Source organism: Cryptomeria japonica, chromosome 3 (genome assembly GCF_030272615.1).
Source record: "Cryptomeria japonica chromosome 3, Sugi_1.0, whole genome shotgun sequence".
In the NCBI taxonomy this organism is placed as follows: Eukaryota; Viridiplantae; Streptophyta; class Pinopsida; order Cupressales; family Cupressaceae; genus Cryptomeria; species Cryptomeria japonica.
This window is the reverse complement of record NC_081407.1, coordinates 597,999,178-598,021,335: the sequence shown is the minus strand read 5'-3', so window position 1 is coordinate 598,021,335 and position 22,158 is coordinate 597,999,178.

Here is a 22,158-nt window from a genome sequence, read left to right as displayed (position 1 = left end):
TATTATTTGTCTCAATTTAAATCGATGTATAAATGAAAATTCATTTACATAATTACAAAATTAAAGTGACTGATCAATAAAATGTTATGAATTCAAATCAACACACCTGTGTCTGTGGCTCATGGGCAAACACCATGTCCATCAACTCATCTGTCAACGCGACATCCTCAACCATGTGAGCCTGACATCTACAACCGCAAATCATGCATAGATGATATAAGTATCCATCTGCATCGGTTGCATCATCTATCCCCGAGCATATCCCCGAGCAACTGACACACATATGCTCGATGGGCTCTCTGTCGCCCTCTAACGGCTCATCATCCAATACAATAGGGTGTGCTAATGATGTCCCATGTTGGATGATGGCACTAGTCAATGTTGTGGCAAACTGAAGAGTTTGTACCTCCATCGACTATTTCAGCTCTAATGGGACAGCCTGATGCACCTTAGGTTTGGGTGCTAGGGGGCGGCGACTCTTCATGGCTAATCGCCTACGAGCTCTAGGTCTATCTTGGGCAGAGCCACCACCTCTACCATGAAACTCTCTCATATCAAAATAATTTGGACGCACATTGAGCACAAACTCACAATATATTTTTCTCAAAAAATATAATGGCACCTCATAATTATTACAAGGTGGATCGTCAAAGACCATCCACCACCTTTGCCAAAAAAGATTCTTCATCTGCACATTGGTACACCAATGTATGGGAAACCTCTTTGCATTAGGAGGTAATGACTGACTAGTTTTGGGGTCAACAAAAAGGGCACATATTTGTTGTTTAGAAATATTTTTGTTTTTAACTCCATTGTATGATAGCCCATTGGCATAGAATTGACGACACCTATCCCTAAAGCTTCCCCATTTGGTAATTTCGGTGGAAACAGCTATGGCACCACTAGCTAATGTTTCTAGCCTAGTGGTAAGGGATTTTGGATGTATTTTGCCCTAACTGATTAATTAATTCTTCCTGTGTTTCAGCTGTGCAGTCAAAAGGAGGAATTGGGGGTTGTTCTTGTGTATTTTCAGGAGGTGCATTTGGTTGTTCTTGTGGGTTTTCAGGAGGTGCATTTGGTTGTTCTTGTGGGTTTTCAGGAATCTGGTTTTTGAAACAAAAAATGAAAAAACCTAATCAAAATTAATGAAATTAAATTCAAAATGTAAAACAAATTGCATAAACTAGAAAGAAAGACATAAATAAACAAAAACTAACCTTGATCCATAGCCTGGAGGACAAATTTAGCACCTCGTTCGCAGTTTAGGTTAGAAAATAGGAAAAAAACAAAGTAAAAAATGCGCTTTTCGAGTAAATGAGGACCCAATTTTTTATTTTTTTTAAATTTTATCAGGCATCGCGTACGCAGTTTTACTAGGATTATTAGCGTGTATGCGCTCATTTTCCTATAAGTAGCACGTACGCACTCATTTTCCTAGGCGTAGCACATACACGCTTAGATTCCTAAATGCAACGCGTACACGTTACCTTTTCTAGGCTCGGGAAGAACAAACCTAAGCACATACGCGGGAATTTGAAATTTTAAAACCGTGTACGCGCTGCCTGTTTTTCCAAGCTTTTTTTGGGTGGTGTCCACTTTTCTGACCACCATCTTTGTGCACACACCCTGTTATTCATAGGAACCCAATAGCGCATTCAAAATAGTTTCATGAGGGAGAACCTTATTAAGGACAAACATATTGTAGGATTGGTTAGACAATTTGGTTGAGATAAGACCATTGCTCTTGTTAGTGAGTATTATTATTAGCCACAATTGTAGCCAGATGTGAAGAATTTGGTATAGTGTTGTAGAGTATATCGAACAAAAAAAAAAGAAAAAGTTAGGATATATGGCTATATTGTGTATTACCTATACTAGAGAGGCCATGGGAGGATATTAGTATGAATTTTGTTCTAGGTTTATTGAGGACTCAAAGAGGAGATGATTCTATTTTTGTGGTGGTTGATAGATTCTCAAAGATGACACATTTTTTTCCTCCTAATAAGACTAATGATGTTCATGTTGTAGTGTTATTTTTCAAAGAGGTGGTGAGACTACATGGTCTACCAAAGAGCATGGTTTCAGATTGAGATACCAAGTTGTTTGGGTATTTATAGAGGACATTATGGAAGAACTTGAAGATATAATTGAAGTTCAGTTTTGTAAACCATTCAAAAACCAATAGATAGACATAAGTAATAAATAATAGTTTGGGTAACTTGCTATGGTGCTTAGTAGGAGATAAGCCCAAGGGATTGGATTTGATTTTACCATACAAAAAAATTTCTTACAATAATTCTATCAATAGGAGCACTGGTAAATTACCATTCTAAATTGTATATTGGAGTAACCCTAGAAATTCTTTAGAGTTAATGAATATGGACAAAGGAGAAAAGAAAAGTGCCAAATTTGAAGACTTTGTAGCGCACCTGAAGAATTTGCATGAAGAGGTGAGAAAGCATATTAATAAGATGCATATTTAGTACAAGGCTAAGGTAGATTAGAAGAGGCGATATAAGGAATTTCAGATTATGAAGTCATGGTTCACTTGAGAAAAGAGAGGTTTCCACTTGGAATGTATAACAAATTGAAGATGAGGAAGTTTGGACCGTGTAAAATTTTGAAGAAGCATGATTCAGAAAATACATATGAGGTAGAGTTTCCTAAAGAAATCAACATTTCACTTGTGTTTAATATTTTAAATTTAATAATGATTCAAGAAATACATATGAGGTAGAGTTTACTAAAGAAATGAACATTTCACTTGTGTTTAATATTTCAAATTTAACAAAGTATCATGAAGGAGGAATTGAAGAAGGATTAATAGAAGCACAATGGAATATTCAATCACCTACTTTAGAAGAGGACAAGATAGAAGAAATTTTGGATAGCTGTGTGGGTAAAAGCACAAGAAACATGTGATACAAAAAATATTTGGTTAAATGGAAAGGAAGAATTGTTGAAGATTCATCATGGTTCTCTAAGGTCGAGGTTAATCATCTTGGGTTATCTCTAACTCCTGAGATGCGATGGGATCACATCTCAAATTACCTTGAGTGTCTTATGCAAGAGCATCCAAGATATAAAAATCAATCTCGCATCACCCAAAAATATTGTTTCTTTTCAATAAGGACTAAAATGTTAAGGTTACTATTTTTAGTAAGTTGGCATTTGTGCATGTATGGACACAAAATCTCACACAAACCTCTAGAATGGTGAAGAAATCACGTCTTTACCATTTGTCATTTGTGAGATATTATATTTTTCATTGTTTTCAAAATCTTTTAAAAATATGCAAAGTCTAATTTGAGGCACTTAGAGGCTTTGGATGGGCCCAAAAAATTGGTTAAAAATTAAAATGATACCTAAAGGTTCCATTTTACAAACACAAACATCTTTCTGAAATCTTTCTAATGATATATAATGATTGAAAATATAATTGTTAGATCAAAAGTTATGACCATGAGAAGTTGTGCTACTAAAATTAAAATTTTAAAATTTGTTTCATAGGAAAATGGACAGTGGACTTCTAGAACCCAAATGGGAGTTACAATTTCTAAAATATTCCATGGTTGTTACACATTCCAGTTAAAGAATAGATTGTGGTTCCAACTTGTAGATTTTTGTAATTAGAAAGCCCATGTGGTTGTAGCTAGTAACTTTTTGAAGGTGTTTCTTTCCTCCAATTTTCTATTTATTTCTTTATTGTTCTTTGTAAAGGGAGTACCCTTGATCACTACATGATATACCAAAGAGCATTGTTTGCGATAGAGATACCAAATTTGTTAGGTATTTCTGGAGGACATTGTTGAATAAGTTGATGACTAATTTGAAGTTTAGTTTTTCACACCATCCAATGACTAATGGATAGACATAATTGGTGATTCATAGAAATTTGTGCAATCTGCTGAGATGCTTAGTAGGATAAGGCTAAGGGATGGGATGTGATTCTACCATAGGTAAGATTTTCTTACAATAATTTTGTCAACATTAGTATTGGTTAGTCACCATTTTCATAGTACATGGGAGCGTAAGAGGGACAAGGGAGAAAACAAAAGCATTGAGGCCAAAGTCTTTTCAGAGCATCTAAAGAGTTTACATGAAGAAGTAAGAAGCATATTTATAAGACGAATTCTTAGTACAAGGGTAAGGCAGATAAAGAAATGAGATATAATGAATTTCAAGTAGGAGATGAAGTCATGGTTCACATAAGGGAGGAGAGTATTCCAATAGGAACATATAATAAGTTGTAGATGAATACATTTGGGTCATATAGAATCTAGAAGAAACATGATTTGGGGAATACTTATGAGGTAGAGTTGCCTAGTGGAATCCATATCTCACCTATGTTCAATATTTCATATTTGATAGAGTATCACAAAGGATGTAATGAAGAAGAATCAATAAAGGCACAATGAAACATTTCAACACCTAGTTCAAAAAAGGAAGAGATAGAAGAAATCTTGGACATCCATGTGGGTGGGAGTATGAGAAACATGAAATATGAAGAGTACATGGTTAACTAGAAAGGAAGACCTTTAGAAGATTCATCATGGTCGTCAAAGTCTGAGGTTCAATGTCTTGGTTTCCCTCTAAAACTTGAGATGTGACAAGGTCACTTCTTAAATTACCCTAGGTATCCGATGCAGGAGCATCCACAGGCATAGGGAAATCTTGCATGAACAAAAAATATTGATGTTTTAATTTTTTGTTAAGGTTAGGTGGATAAAGATAAGTGCAAGTATCTATAAGTCTCCATGTATCTAGAAAAGTGTCCAAGGGGAATAGGAAGTTGAAATTATTTAATATTTGTGGCCTATGTTTAAAGGTAATTGTAATTAATAGACATTAGGTTTCCACAATCCACGTGATATCAATTAGCTTCTTCTAGAATAGATTGTGTGTAAATTTTTGCATCAACATTTTAGATCACACTTTGTGATCCATCATCAAGATATAATAGTTAGAGAGCATGCAAAGATGAAAAAAAAATTTAAAAATCAAGAAAACCTAATTTCTAAGAGAGGACACATTTTCACTCTTGGAAATTAGGTTTTCTTGATTTTATATTTTTATTTTATTTCTAAGAGTGGACACATTTCCTATTTTTTTTATGCAAAATTAAGAAAACACCCATCTCGGTTTTCACGTTTGGAAGGTGAAGAGAATTGATAAGGTAGAGTGAAATGGACACCTTTCTAGGTGTCCATTTTAGGAATTTCAATCGCCACCTCCTTAGGTGCCCATTTGGGAAAGTTCTATCGACTTCTATGGGCTATGCGTTACATTTATGGATTGCCATATGTTGCTCTCCAGAGGGGGCATTGGGATTTCCAAGAGATACAAGAGTGTTATAAAAGGGACACTTGGACTAGTGGTTAGGCATTCTGAGTTGATTCCTTCAATACAAAGATTAAGAAGCAAGACTTATAGCTCTATCTTGCAGATTTGTAAAGCCAATATGGCTAATATTTTGTGAGTTTTGAATATTATAATTTCATATCTTATTGGAGTGGTAAGAAACAAGTATTTTCTTCAAGCATTTATTGTGTTGTTGTTGTAGGGTGGACTAGCCCTTCATCAAGCATTATAATTATGTAGCACATGTTGAGCATTTTAAACTATCAATATTCCAATTTTTAACATTCTAAATTACTAAAAAAATATCTATTATTTTTCATTTAAACTAAATCATGTGCTAATGGTCTAGACACATGTCAATATTTGAATTGATAAAAAAATATAGACTATTTGTAAAATAAAATCGGATTCTTAACTTCATTATTTAGATTAGTTTTCATAATTATTCATCCATTATATAGCTTGTATACTAGACAATTTAGAAATATTACAATCATGTGCTTTTTCTTACAAATATTTAGTTTCCATTAGTGAAAAGTCATATAGGGAATGCCATTTAGGAAATATTTGCATTCCTAGTTGCATTTATCTTATCACTATAAAATACACAAAATATTTTCATGCTTTGCAATTTTTTTTTTACTTAATAGTATAATTTTTCGCATTGAGAGAACAAAAAAATTAAAATTAGTAAAATAGGTATAATATTGAACAATCTTCTGTATTCCTTACACTTGACGCGCCTTGACCTATTCTATTAAACATAGTTTAGGAGTTGCGATAAATTGGATTTATTATTCCATTAACTTGCATCTTCCTTTAGAAATGCAATATACTTGGAGAACAATTGAGAATTTTTGATCTCTCACTAGATCTAGGAGTTTCCTTCTAGCATCAGTGAACGCATAGGAATCCCCTACCTATGCATTCTATTGACCTCATGCTACCTCTTGTTTAGGTGCCACAAACTTAGATTGACCATCTAGTTACTCATTCCATAGGACCTTCTCTTTATATCATCTTGCCTCAACATCAAATAGACCCTCTTTTGGATATTTAGAGGACCAACTTAAGTGAACAACACTAATTTATCTTAGTAGAACTTCTTGACATTAGTTTTTGTGTGTGATTTTTGTTACTATTTACTAATTTGTCATTAGTTTTATGTCCAATGTCATCCTATATACTCTAGTCGGTTAATACTACCGAAATACTTAGTCGGTAAGCACTAAAGCAGTCGGTTATAGAAGAAAGAAGTCGCAGAGTTTAGTATACACCGAGTTGTCTATCGAGTAACACTCTATGTCTACCGAGCAGCCAAGATGGTATACCGAGTTAATATGAACCGAGTGAAATGTGTTACCAGATTCATTGAACCTGGACACATATGTGGAAACGTGTTACAAGATCGAGGAACAAGGAACCATTATCACATTGGAAATTGCACCTTAAGATTTTGTATGATTTTGAGGACATCTATCTAATGAAATAATTTGTATGCTTATTCATTTGATGAATCATGTTTGTAAGATCAAAGCATGAACAGATCACCGTCATAAGAGATCTATTTATACAGCATGAAATGAGGATCAAAATGTATGAAGCAAGACATGTGTGATAGATAAGCTGAAAGGTAAAATAATGAGAAAGCACATTGTGTTGTGACTATTATGACTGGCATAGATATTCAAAGGCCACCGAGAAAGATTTCAAAGAATAGTTTATGGGACAAAGTAAATAGAAGGGTTTACCGAGTTGATTTATCAATTACCGAGGTATGCTATGAGCAAGGTAATTTCATATTGAGCACATAGAATCTGCTATAACATTTCAGATGTGAAGTTGCAGATATTTTGTAAAGATTTTGATTGTATTATTTTGAGTTGTAAAAGAAACCTTTAACAGGGTAAAAGACTCTAACAAAGTCTATAAATTGTAAAGCCTTTAACTAGGTACAGAATTTAGTATAAGTGTTGTAAAATCCTTTAGCAAGGTAGATCTAAAGATCTTGATACTCCTAACAGGGTAAGCTATCAGAAATAGCTAAACGTGTAGCTCTAACCGAGTAACCTTTGTTATTGCAGTAGTGAAGTTGTGGGTGCCATCTCCACCGCAGTTTTTCTCTCTAACAAAGAGTTTCTGCGTAACCAAAATATATGTGTTATGGAGTGAAACATGTATGAATTTTATTTATATGTTTTAGCTTTATATTATGTTTCAGCAATATTCAGTTTATGTTTTTCAGTAAAGTTATTATTGAAGAAAAGTTTTGAAGTACTGATTCACCCCTCCCCTCTCAGTGCATTAGCTTTCCATATTGGACCTAACAATTGGTATCAGAGCTTCAATCTTGGAAAAGGGTTTAACTGCCTAAAGAGAAAGATCTTATCAATGGAAGGCTACAAACAATCTCGGAGAATTGTGAATCTTCAAAATGAATTGGATCATGCTAATCAAGTGATTGCAGACATGCAAAAATAAATGCAAAGATCACTGAAAGTTAGAAGAAGATTGTTTGATGATTTGCAGGACTCACAAGAGATGGTGGAACAAATTGAGACATCATTTGAGAACAGTATATCTAAAGAGACTGAAGAAATGATTGGAGTATTGAAAGAAAAGAACAAAGCACTGACTGATTAGCTAAAAGCAATTAAAAGAGAACATGAACATTTTAGCACACAGATGACTGAAAATCTTGATGCATTGAGGACAGTCGAGGATAACATAAGAGATATAGAAAGAGAAAAACAACAACTTGAAGCATTAGTGTCTGAAAAGAATGATGAAATCACAAGGATAAGTGGAATTCAACAAAATCTATTTGATCAATTGGGTTATGCACATCATGAAGTAAATCTAAAGGAAAATGAGAATCAAGCATTGAAACTTGAACTATCAAGATTGACCGATGAACTTGAAACAGAGAAGAAATCCAAAGAAACACTGAAGAAAAGTTATGAAGCATCAAAGATGTTGGATGAGCAACTGAATATAAGACGACCCAACAAAGATGTTGGACTCAGTTACAAAGGAAAAGACTATACTGAGAAAGGAATCCACATCACCGAGAGAGGAGAATCATCAAAACAAGTTGGAAACAAGAAGAACATCAAAGGAAAGAAGCCTATTTGCAACTACTATGGAAAACAAGGACATACTGCCAACATGTGCCAAATCAGAAAAGGTAAGCAACCAAATGTCACTAGGTCTAATTGTTATTGTTACAATTGCAATAAGTATGGTCACACATCTAATCAATGTAGGACAAAGTCTGTTAGAAATTATTAGAAGGCAAAATTCAAGGGGTTTTGCAAAAACTACAATAGATATGGTCACAGTACCGAGAAGTGTTGGTTTAAGCAGAAAAACTATATGTGGTCTTCACACCGAGCAAATGCTAGAAGTTACCAAACTCACACAGATATCAACCGACAGTATACTACAGTACCATGGGATTACAATACAAGGATGTGGTGTGAATGTTGTGGAAGATATAGACATATAAGTGTCAACTGCTTTATAAGATTTGGAATGAACAACTGAAGATCATGGAGAAATCTTGGTATGGCATGTTTTCATTGTCACAAAGTTGGACACTTGGCCAAAGATTGCAAAGATCAACCCAGAGGAGATACTGAGGAAATACAAAGCAAATTACAGATGATTTGGAAAAAGAAGGAAAATGTGTCAACTAATGTAGAAAGCACCTTACATACCGAGTTAGGTGCATCTATTTCAAATTAATCGGTAAAGGTATGAAGGGACTGCATTCTCTAGAGGTTATATCTTAACAGATCCTATTTTATCATGTACTTAATGCCAAAATGTGCATAGCTAAGATGCAATAGCAAGTTTGAAATTTTATCTAGTCTTTTGGAGTACCAGAGAAGTCGGTAAATGTAGGAAGCCTGTCTAGTCGGTAAAATCATAAAATGGAAGGTAATCGGTTTAAAGGAACCGAGTGCATTTAATGTTTTCTGACCTAATTGCACAAAGCTTGATAAGGTAAAATGTGTACTTAAAGTCTTTTGCGTGGTCATTTTACACTTACCAAGTTTTCAGAAAGCAAAGTTAAGTGATTCAAAGGCGATCAAACTCCACCTGAGCAAATTTCAAGGTATTTATTCATCAATCTCAACGCATTTTTCAAGCAAGTCAACCGATCATATTAGTTGAGAATACCTGCTTTATATTTACTAAGTGAAAAGCATTTGTTGGTTAAGTTTCAAACCCTAAGCTTTTTTCGTTAGTAATTATCCAAAGTTTGAAATGGCTCCAAAGATTCAAAAACCTATTTTTGTTGAAACCATTGAGAAGCCCTCACTAAAATATTCCTTACCTCCCAAAGTAGCATCCGAACTCATTGATAAAACTGCATTATCTCTTATTCCAGATAGGGTTCTATTGGTTGAGGATGTCAGATTCTACACTAAGTGTCGTGTTGAGGAACTAGGTCATATTGAGATCAAGGACACGTATGATGAATGATGCACCGATGGAAATCTGGATAGCAAACATGAGCATATCAAAGTCAAGGGATTGACCGAAGCCCTAACCTACCTGCGAGTCTTCAAACCCCAATGGGTTAAATTTGTTTTGAGCAGAGTTCATGATGACTTTATGTGGTTAGAGGAGCAACCATTCAAAATCACCAAGGAAATCATCCACTTAATCACCGGATACCCTATATTCGACCATGCCTGAGCTCAGAAAATAATTTCACAGAAAGAATTGATCACTTTAACCGGAGTTGAATCTGATTGCAGAGGTCTGAAGTTGAACAATGTTACAGATGCAGAGCTGAAGTTTGCAATTAGAGTCATAGGTTATTGTTTCTTTCAGACGACAAGGGAAAATAGTGTACCATGTGCAGTTGTTGATTTAGCATACAAAATTGTGAAAAAGGGTATGAAGATTGACCTATGTGAAGTGTTGTTGAAAAATCTTTTTGAAAATCTCAACACCATAAGGAAGCTGAAGAAGAACAACTCGACAAACACACTAAAGTTTGGGTCACTCTTAGTATGCATGTTTTTCTATTTTCAGAAATTCTTTCCATCACTCGGTAACGTAGTTTGGGGGCTACACCGACCAATCACCCATCAAATAAATGATTTTATCAATCAGCTAGGTGATAACTTCAATGAGATAATGGATGATTATTTTAGCAAATTTCAGGAAAAGATGCATAACAAGCACAAAATACCACCCCAGTTAGTGGAGAAATACAAGGATGATATATGTTTTGAAGTGGACACCGACTACTGTTATGTCAATGCAGTAGAACCAAGAACTCAATCCTTGTCACCTATGGGTTATGAAATTGATTTTGACATTATGCAGTAGCAGATAGATGCCCTTCTTGCACTTCCAAGGCATGCTACCGAGATCAGGTATGGTACCTATGAAGAGGTCAAAGAAAAAGTTAAGATGAGCATTGTAGTTCCTAAGGCTACAAGGAAAGCAACCAAAATGATCAAAGTATTAACAGAAAAATTTGGAGAAGGTTCTTCCTCCACTCCTGTCAAGAGCGATCAAGTCATCACTGAGGAGGAATCTGAAGCCCAAGAAGCAGCAATTACATTGAGCACCGAGTTGCCAAAAGGCAAAATTTTGAAAAGGAAGAAACAAGATACATCATAGGTATCACCTACTCCTCCAGTGAAGCGCCCCAATACTAGATCATCTGCAGCGTCACCGAGTAAGAAGAAGAAAAATGTTGCAATGCCTAAGGTAACAAAAACTTATAAGAAGTGTAATCACACAAATTTGTCCATTTTAAATTAAATGAATATTTCCTATTTATTTGATTAAAAACCCACTAGCCATCAGTTAATTAAATTAATATTTAATTAATGCATCTTCAAACATTCTCCTATTAATTAAATAAATTATTCAATTTATTTTAATTAATTCATCAAACCAAATTCCAATCAATTAAATAAATAAAATCTATTTATTTAATTAAAATCCCCTTTTCCTCTTTTAAATAAATTAAATAAAACATTTATTTAAATCATTATCCCCCCCCACTTGCATTTTCCTACAAAAGCAACTTCCACACATTTATTGAAATAAATGAATTTTTATTTTAATAAAATCCTATTTTTCCCTCACCCACCAAATCCAATTGCATTCCAAAATCCCTTTCTAGATTCTTCTAAACCCTTCCTAATTAGCCTAATCCATCCCCTAATTATTGCCACATTCCTAAGCAAAATGAAGTCACTTCTCAAAGACTTCAAAAGTCTTTGAAAAGCATTTAATGCTTTGTGTGTTCAACAAATTAACCCCCAAAGTCTTCCAAGACCACTAATGGCTCTTACATGACCATTTATGGCTCTTACATAACCATTTATGGTTATTTCAAACTTGTCTCTCCAAGCATTTAATGTTTTGACCATATTTATCCCTTTTTACATTTGCACAAGAGTTTATCCATTGGATAAAAGCTTTATTCTTTGAATAAAGAGTTTATTCATTCAACTAACCTTGACTTTAACTCCCAAGGTCATATCAAGCATTTAATGCTTATTCCCTCTCCTCTCAACCTATCTCACATTGACACTTGTCATCCTGGGATTGGTTTGAAAGCCCTCACATGGATTTGAAATCATTCAATCCTGACCCTTGTTGAGATTGCTCAATCTCAACCATCCATTGCTCCATTTTCCCTATAAATAGAGCCCATTTCTTCATAATCTAGATCCTGAAAACTTGTATGCATTTAACATATAGGCATTTTAGAGAGCATTTAGCATAGCAAACTAAAATCTTGTTATTTTGGTTAAAATCAATCATTTCAATAGCATCTAGTATTTTAGATTTTCATTTTACATTTAAAGCTCAATACTAAAATCTCAATCCTCCATAAGCATCCATAGTGCAAAAAGCTACTGAGAGTTACACTATTTTGGAACTTGAACAAGGGAGAAGGAGCTAAGAGCATGCTAAGAGGCATTTGGAGATGCCTTATTATCTTTGTTTCATTTGTTAGATATGTTAGCATGATTTTAGTATCTCTTTTGATATGTCTGTTTAGATTAGTTTTTGATTGACTAACACTAACGATTTTCTTGTGTCTTGTGTTGTTTGTCATTTGCTAACCTTGTCCATTTAGCAGTGCATCATTTGGTGAACCCGACGTGAATCCAAACACCAAAAACATCATTTTTTTTTAACCAATAACATGTTTGAATGTTAAAATTGTCACACAGGTTGCGCTTTAGCACTATTGATTTCATTCTAGCGCTATTGATACTTGTTGTTCTAGCACTATTGTTCTTACAATAGCGCTATTGTATCAAGTTTAGCACTTTTGACACTGTTTTGGCACGTTTGACACTGTTTTGGCGCTATTCACCCTGTTTCAACGCTTTTGCCTTCTCTATCTTTCTTTTTCTTTTAGCACATTTGTGTTAAATAGCACCTCTATTCAGACACAGACTAGCGCTATTGTAACAGAACGTTGTACAAAGGACCTTGTAACCGAAAAAGTGAAAGTTTTTAGGCTTGTGGAAGCCCCCCTTAGACATGGATTTTACTAACCAGTTGTTGTTTGTGCAGGTTTAAAAACTCACCCTTTAAAATCACAAAACTTTATTTTGGTGTTTTAAAACTTGAACAAACAAACTTTCCTTGCTTTCTAGTTAGGGGCACTTGTTTCTTTGGTGCATTAAAACTGAACAAAACAAACATTTGTTTTCTTGCAAGTTAGGAAACACACTTCATTTGCGGCTTAAAATCAATACTTCTATTTTTCTTGCATCAAAAGAATTTACAATCCACACATCTATTTTTGGAGCACATAAAATACACAATCAACTTGTTTAAAAACTTTTTGCAAAGCGATTTTTCTTTATACGTGCTTCAAATTCAGTTGACCAGGATTTCCAATTTCTAGATTACAACACATTTTGCCATTGAAGTTAAAAAGAACCCCATGACTGTTGGAGCAACATCTCCAAATAGCTAGATCACATTGCAATGGCAGATTAAAAAGAACAAGTGTTTTTTGTGCTTGGCACACTTGTGCAAAGAGTTGGTCAAGTGGTCCTACTTCTAACACACACTATCCTCTCCCTTGGCTTTCGTGGTCTTAGGTGCAAGAGAAAAGTGTTAGTAACACTCAAAATTTTATCTTTTTAAGAGAGGCCTGCCAAGAGACACATCACTCTTGGGAACAACCTCGCGCAATAAATCCTTCGAGCCGCTATAGAAATCAAGTGAGAGCGAAAGTTGTAGCCTTGGATATAGTTGTTCCTACAATGTAACTGGCCGAAAGGACAAATGGGCCCCACCACTAGTTACAAGGCTCTTAAGTGAGTCACTGCAGAATGAACTTATGTCCAAAAACATCGAACATGACTAAACACCTTTAAGTAGTAGCCCACCCATTCTATTGATTGAGGATATTTGTGATATAATTTAGTGCAAGAGCATAGATGGTTTTGCTCCCAAGATATTCACCATACATATTTCCTTGAGTAGAAACATAGCTTTTTGAAAAGTCACTTGTGGCTTGATAAAAGTGGTGACTCCCCCATCATAGGGATCATCTATTTGTTATGCTCGTGCAAGACTTAGTATATTACATCCTTACCTGCCAAAGCGGGATTCATAAGGTATGTAGTACCAAAGTCGAAGAAATATCAAGATGTGGGCTAAATTTATCACAACTGGCCATTTGACCTTAGGGATAAAAAGTGTTTGAAGTGTGTTCGTTTTAGTCAAGACCAAGTGCAAATTGAGCCAACTTCAGGCTTTGGAAATACACCTTAAAATACATCTAAAGGAAGGGTCATAAACAAGTCCAAGGATTGGGTTGATCTAGACCCATACTCATTGGTGCCTTTTAGGCAACATTCTTGTGTTTGTGTGCTTGATTTGTTTTCTTGTCAAAGAAACATCAAAAGAAAATCACTTCCAAAAAAAAAGTATTCATCCAACCAAACATTTCTCAAAACAACGAAACACATCAAAAACAAAGTGCAAACAACAAAAGTATCAAAAACTTTATGACCATTCTTCACATCTTGCGAAAGAAGAAGAATCATCAAAATATCAACTTGAAAAGAAGACCATTAAGCTCAAAGGCTTTGATCAAAAGGAGGAAATTCTTCTATATAAATAGACAAATCTTTGTCTCCCATAGAGTTTTTCTGCGTCACATGCACCTCTACCTTCAAGGCAAAACAAATGAATTTGATTCAGAATCATTGAACCGTAGAGCTTTTATGCAATATAGAGCTCTAAGTTATCACAAAAACCAAGGAGGTAAGATTAATCCCAACTTTTTCCCAAACGTCTGTATCACATACAACACAGCTCGAGAAATACCACCAACACCCAAAAGAGAAGAGGAAGAGTTTGTCCCATTTGTGACACAAAGTTTTTATTGAAGTTGAAAACATTTCATCCATTATCTTACTCATACATCATCACTTCATCATCAATCTGTCCCAACTCTCAAAACATTAAGAGGTTCTTGTCCCAATTTTTCTTTTAGATATTGCTTGAATCAAACACATCACATCACTTTTTAGATTGTTTCTACATCTAGGATAAGCTCATCCTAAGAGACACATCTACGCAGGTTAAAACTAGTTCATGAGTGGATCCTCTCATTACTAGGTAGTTCAATCTGTAACACATCTCAGATTTCTCTACACCTTATCACATCAAAACTTATCAAACAAGCAAGCAATTCAAAGAAGGAATTTCGATTACATCTACCTTAAAAGTGCTAGAGATCTACATGCAACACAACTCACCAATCATCAATTCTCTCATTTCATCTAAAACTCATCATCATTTTCACACAGCTTCAACAAAAGCTTGTAAGCAAAATGGCTCAAACCTGATCACAGTCAAGACAATGAGAAATAGAAATGGAAGAAGAAGAAGAGGAAAATCTCAATGAATTTCAAGAAGCACTTGGAGGAAATGCAAATGACGAAAACCCAAGTACTCCTACTCCTGCAACAATAGAAAGGGCCTAGCATAACCTTCTCTTTAACAGTCTGTTTGATGAAATACTCAGGAGCAATGCGGATGCTCACTTCTTAAAACTCGCTCAAGAAGGAGCAAAACTCCCCTCTGACTTTGATCTTGCCCAATTAAGACAAGCATCAGAAAGACAAAGTCACCATGAAGAGGAAAGAGGCAGAGATCCCATCAGATATAACATTCCTCGAGGTAACCCACCACCTCCTCCTCCAAATGAAATGGAGATGTTGCAGCAACAAGTCGAGAATCTCGCCCAACAACTTCATAGTGGTGTCAAGACTAACCAATTCTCACTCAATGACATATGTCCCTATCCTTTTGATAGGAATCTTTATATGCCACCCTTTCCACGAGGATTCGAAACACCCAAATTCAAAAAATATAGAGGAAAGGGAGATCCTTGCGATCATGTCAGAGAATTTCATTCCGCTTGTCTTGAAGTGGCATATGAAGACACATACCTCATGAGCCTTTTTCCCCAAAGCTTGGGAGGAAAAACCACATCATGGTTTTCCCGACTATCAGGTGGCATTAGAACATTTGAGGAACTTATCCAGAAATTCCTCGCTCATTACTCTCATAACATTGAACGCGACATCACCATGGCTGATCTATGCAACACCAAACAAAAACCAGGTGAACTATTCTCAGTATTCATGCAACAATGGCATCAAATGTCTAGCAGACATTCTCTTCAGTTACCTAAACGAGAACTAGTGGAAATATTCATTTCCAACTTAAATGAAGAAATGGAATTTCACCTGGATGTCAAAGACACTGACTCTTTTAATGATATGATCACCAAGGGTTTGAAATGTGAAAGGGCGCTCATCAAGAAAGGACTTATCAAAATCTATAATGAACCAAAGGATGGTCCTCACCCACACTTCAATAGTGATAAACCAAGCTTCTGGAACAAAAACAAGAATATCGTCAACGATGGGGTTGTGGATGTCGGGACTATACAAATTGCACAACCTGTGGTTCGGTTTGCAGGACAGAATCCTCCACCTCAGAATAACACAAATGTTCCTTCCAATCAAGGTCACATCACATCTCATGATGAACCAAGACCTCATCAGCAAAAACAAAAATGCACATACACTCCCTTAGGGGAACCCATTGAAATAGTATTGCGACAACTCATTTCTCAAAATTTGGTCACTCTCCCTAAAACATCAAACTATGTGTTGAAATGTGGTGACTAATCAGCAAAATACTGTACACTCAGCATGTATCCTTGCCGGGGTCTGGGGTCGGGTTGGGCCCTAGGCAGGGGTTCAGGGGTGGTAGCCCCCGAGAAAAAAAAATTTGTCGTTTTTCGTTGATGAAAACCAACATTGTAATAAAACCCTAAAAAGGTCTACTTTGTTTGTTGCCCTAAAAACGCATGTTATAAGTGGCTGGGATGCTTAAGGCATTGTAAGGTTGATGTACTATTTTTGTTGGATAATAAGAAAGATTGGACGGCTGTGTATGGTGGACGTAACCCATTCTGGGTGAACCACGTTAAATCTCTGTGTTATTTGTGTCCTGTTTTATTTCTTTATCTTTTTGTATTTAAATCTGCATATAATTGTTAGTTCATATTTGCTTTGGATCTGCTTGAAACCCTAACAATTGGTATCAGAGTGAGGTTTTCTATAAATTGGCAGGACTTTCAGATTTGAGTGGGAGCAATGGAGGATTCCAAATTCAAGGTCGAAAAGTTTAACGGCCAGAATTATCAGTTATGGAAAATGCAGATGGAGAATTACCTGTATCAAAAGGATTTGTGGCAGCCATTGGAAGGAAAGGCAAAGAAACCGACCACAATGTCAGATGAAGAGTGGGACATTTTAGATAGAAAGACACTGGGATCCATTCGATTGTATCTTGTGCCGTCTATAGAATTCAATATAACAGAAGCAAAAATGACTATAGATTTGATGGCAACATTGGCTAAGTTGTATGAGAAACCCTCGGCTTTGAATAAGGTATTTCTTATGAAGCGTTTGTTTAATTTGAAAATGAGTGAAGGAGGATCTGTAACAGAGCACTTAAATGAATTTAATACAATTACCAGTCAATTGTCTTTGGTAAAAATTACCTTTGCAGAAGAGGTTAGGGCTCTCTTGATTTTATGTTCTTTGCCAGAAAGCTGGAATAGCTTGGTTATGGCTGTAAGTAACTCTGTCTCTGGTAAAAATACTTTGGTATTTGATGATATTGTTGGTGTTATCCTAAGCGAGGAAATGTGAAGGAAAAGCACAGGTGAGACTCCAACATCATCAGGTAGTGTTTTGAATGTGGAGAATAGAGGAAGATCAAAGGAAAGAGGAAAAGGCCTTGGGAATGAGAAGTCACGAGGGAAGTCAAAGAAAGGACGCTCTCAATCTAGAGGAAAGAAAGATTGTTGGTACTATGGAAAGCCTGGTCATCTAAAGAAAGATTGTTGGTCTCGGAAAAACAAAGAAGGAGACAAAAATGAAAATGACAATAAGGAAGCTAATATTGCAAGTAATACTTTACAAGATGCTTTAATCTTATGTTTGGATAATGTTAATAATTCCTAGGTAATAGATTCTGGGGCTTCATTTCATGCTACACCCCATAGAAAATATTTTCTAGATTATGTTCAAGGTGATTTTGGATAGGTATATTTGGGTGATGATGAGCCCTGTCAAATTGTTGGAAAATGAAAGATAAAGATCAAGTTGCAGAATGGTAATGACTGGTTTCTGCAGGAGGTAAGACATGTTCCTAATTTAAGAAGAAATTTAATTTCTGCAGGGCAACTAGGTAGTGAAGGTTCCATAGTTACCTTCTCAGACAGTATGTGGAAGGTCACTAAAGGTTCATTAGTAGTAGCTAAAGGTGCAAAGGTAGGCACATTATATCTATGTACTAGTAACACTTACTCTACCTTAGCTGCTACAGATAAAGTTACTGCAGGGACAACAACAATAAATATTGCAAGAACAGATTCGATAATGTGGCACCATAGGCTTGGGCACATGAGTGAGAAAGGGATGAAAATCCTTCACTCCAAAAATATATTGCCAAGAGTAAAGAAGATTGATTTAGAGTTCTGTGAAAATTGTGTTTATGGTAAACAGAAAAGAGTCAGATTTCTCAAGGTTGGGAAAGAGAAGAAGAGTGAGAAGTTAGAGCTTGTACATTCAGATGTATGGGGACTGGCTCAGTTATCATCTCTTGGTGGCTCTTGTTATTATATTATTTTTATTGATGACTCAACCAGAAAAACATGGGTATATTTCCTAAAACAAAAATCAGATGTTTTTGAAACTTTTAAGAAATGGAAAGCTTTGGTTGAGAATGAGACAGGAAAAAGTTGAAGTGTCTCAGATCGGATAATGGAGGTGAGTATTGCAGCAAAGCATTTGAAGATTATTGTTCCTTAAATGGGATTCGAAAGCAGAAGATAGTTCCAGGAACTCCATAGGAAAATGGTGTGTTAGAGAGAATGAATAGGACTATCATGGAACGTGCGAGGAGCATGAGATTGCATGTTGGATTGCCCTTACATTTTTGGGCAGATGTTGTACATACTGCTATCTATTTGATAAATAGAGGACCTTCAACCCCTTTGGATGGTGGTATTCTAGAGGAGGCATGGACTGGTAAAAAGGTAAATTATTCTTTTCTAAAAACTTTTGGTTGCGAAGCTTTTGTCCATGTTGATAAAGAAAATAGAAATGTTAAATATCATAAATGTACCTTCATTGGATATGGGATAGATGAATATGGCTATCGGTTATGGGATTTTGAAAATAAGAAAATAATTAGAAGGGGAGATGTTATATTCAATGAGAAGGTTATGTATAAAGAACAAATGCAGGAAAAGAAGCATGAACAGGACAAACAAGAATATGTGGTGTTGGATGAGATTCCTGAAAATGAAATGCTATAGGTACCTAATGCTCAGCAACAACAGATTGTCCCACAAACTCCTGCAAGTGTTAGACATTCTACAAGGACAAGTAGACCCCCTGAAAGATTTTCTCCTTCTTTGTATTCTATTTTATTAATGGATTCTGGTGAACCAGAAGAATATGAAGAAGCAATGCAGGTAGATGCCAAACAACAGTGGGAGCTAGGCATGAAAGAGGAGATGGACTCCTTGATGAAAAATAAGACTTGGGACTTAGTCCATTTACCTACAGAAGAAAGAGCCTTGCCTAAAAAAAGGGTTTATTGGCTGAAGGAGGAGGAAGGAGGTCAGAAAAGATATAAGGCCAGACTTGGGGTAAAAGGTTTTGCATAGAAAAAGGGTATAGATTATGATGAAATATTTTCTCCAGTTGTAAAAATGACTTCAATTAGAACTGTACTTAGTCTTGTGGCTGCAGATGATTTACATCTTGAACAATTAGATGTCAAAACAGCTTTTCTCTATGGAGATTTGGAGGAGGAAATTTACATGTTGCAACCACAGGGATATGAGGTCAAAGGTAAGGAGAACTTGGTGTGCAGGTTGAAGAAAAGTCTGTATGGCCTAAAGCAAGCACCCCGACAATGGTATTTAAAATTTGATAGTTTCATGGCTGAACACGGTTATCATAGATGTCATTCTGATCATTGTGTATATTTTAAGAGATTTGACAATGGCAGTTATATTATCGTGTTGCTTTATGTTGATGACATGCTTGTTGCTGGGTCTAACATGCAACATATAAATGAATTTAAACAGAAATTAGCTAGGTCATTTGCTATGAAGGATTTGGGTGCAGCTAAGCAAATTCTTGGTATGAGGATTACACGGGATAGGAAAAATAGAACCTTGAATTTGTCCCAAAGTGAGTATATAAAGAAGGTGTTGAAAAGATTTAACATGCAGGATGCAAAAGCAGTTAGTACACCTTTGGCTAGTCATTTCAAATTGACTAAGGAGATGTGCCCAAAGGCATAGGAAGAGGTTAATAAAATGTCTAACATCTCATATTCATCAGCTGTTGGTAGTCTGATGTATGCAATGGTATGCACAAGGCCAGATATTGCACATGCAGTGGGAGTTGTGAGCAGGTTTATGAATAATCCGGGTATGGAACATTGGAATGCTGTGAAATGGATTCTTCGGTATTTGAAAGAAACTACTACGAAGGCATTATGTTTCAAAGGATCTAATGCTGCTCTGAGTGGATTTGTTGACTTTGATCTGGCGGGTGATATTGATTCACGGAGGAGTACTACAGGGTATGTTTTTACTATAGGGGGAACTGCAGTCAGTTGGATTTCTAGGCTGCAAAAGGTTGTTGCACTTTCAACCACTGAAGCTGAGTATGTTGCTGCTACAGAAACCAGCAAGGAGATGGTTTGGTTGCAATGTTTTCTGAAGGAATTGGGCTAGACACAAGAGGATAGCCCATTGTATACTAATAGCTAGAGTGCCATTCATCTTGCAAAGAACTCTGCTTTTCATTCAAGGACAAAGCACATTCAGCTCAGGTACCAATTCATCCAGACTATTTTGGAGGAGGGTCAGTTATGGCTTGAGAAGATTCACACAAGTGAGAATCCTGTCGATATGTTCACAAAGGAAGTTCCACAGGAGAAGCTGATTTCTTCATCAATTTCTGTTGGTCTTCTTGATTGATAATTGTGGAATTTATACCAACCGAGTCCTAGTGTTTTATCCAGCAAATGTTGCATGTATAGTGGTGTCGTGTAGTATCAATCTCCAAGTGGGAGATTATTTGGTGTGGAGCCTGATCAGTCTCCAAGTGGGAGATTGTTGAAATGTGGTGACTGATCAGCAAAGTACTATACACTCAGCACATATCCTTGTTGGGGTATGGAGTCAGGCTGGGCCTCAGGCAGGGGTTCGGGGGTGGCAGCCCCCGAGAAAAAAATTTTTGCCATTTTTCGTTGATGAAAACCGACATTATAATAAAACCCTAAAAAGGCCGACTTTGTTTGTTGCCCTAAAAACACATGTTATAAGCAGCTGGGATGCTTAAGGCATTGTAAGGTTGATGTACTATTTTTGCTGGATAATCAGAAAGATTGGATGGCTGTGTATGGTGGACGTAACCCATTTTGGGTGAACCACGTTAAATCTCTGTGTTATCTGTGTCCTGTTTTATTTCTTTATCTTTTTGTATTTAAATCTTCATATAATTGTTAGTTCATATTTGCTTCGGATCTGCTTGAAACCCTAACACTATGAACCTCAGGTCAAACCCGCATGGTGGCGAGATAATGAACACTGTGATTTCCACCAAGGAAGAGGACACAAGACAAGTAATTGTCATCGATTAAAAGATCTTATTCAGGATCTTATTGACTGAGGAGAAATTGAAATTGAAGGACATGACCCAAAAACAACAAATAATGAGCATCTGATGTTCAAAAATCCACTTCCATCACAAGATCAAAGGGGTCCTTCCACTTCCAGACGAGGCACTGATACCACTGATTACACACAAGCTGCATATAATTACACTATCAATCATCTGTATGATGCCAGTGAACAAGTTGCAACTATAACCTTCAAAAATCCCAACTCAAATTGCAATGTTGTTACATGACGTGGCAAGGTCACCATAAAAGCAGCTCCACAAGGCACCACCTCCATCCCAAAGCAATACATCTTGTGGAATAATTAGACAAAACCCCTACGCTTATATCCATTTTAGAGATTTTGCGCCTATCACCATCTCATAAAACAATCTTGGATCAAGCGCTCCAAGAGGCGTCAGTCCCTGAAAACCTAAATACAGACCAATTTCAAGCCATGGTTGGAAGTCTAAAGTCATCACCTTGTCTCACTTTTTCCAAAAGTGA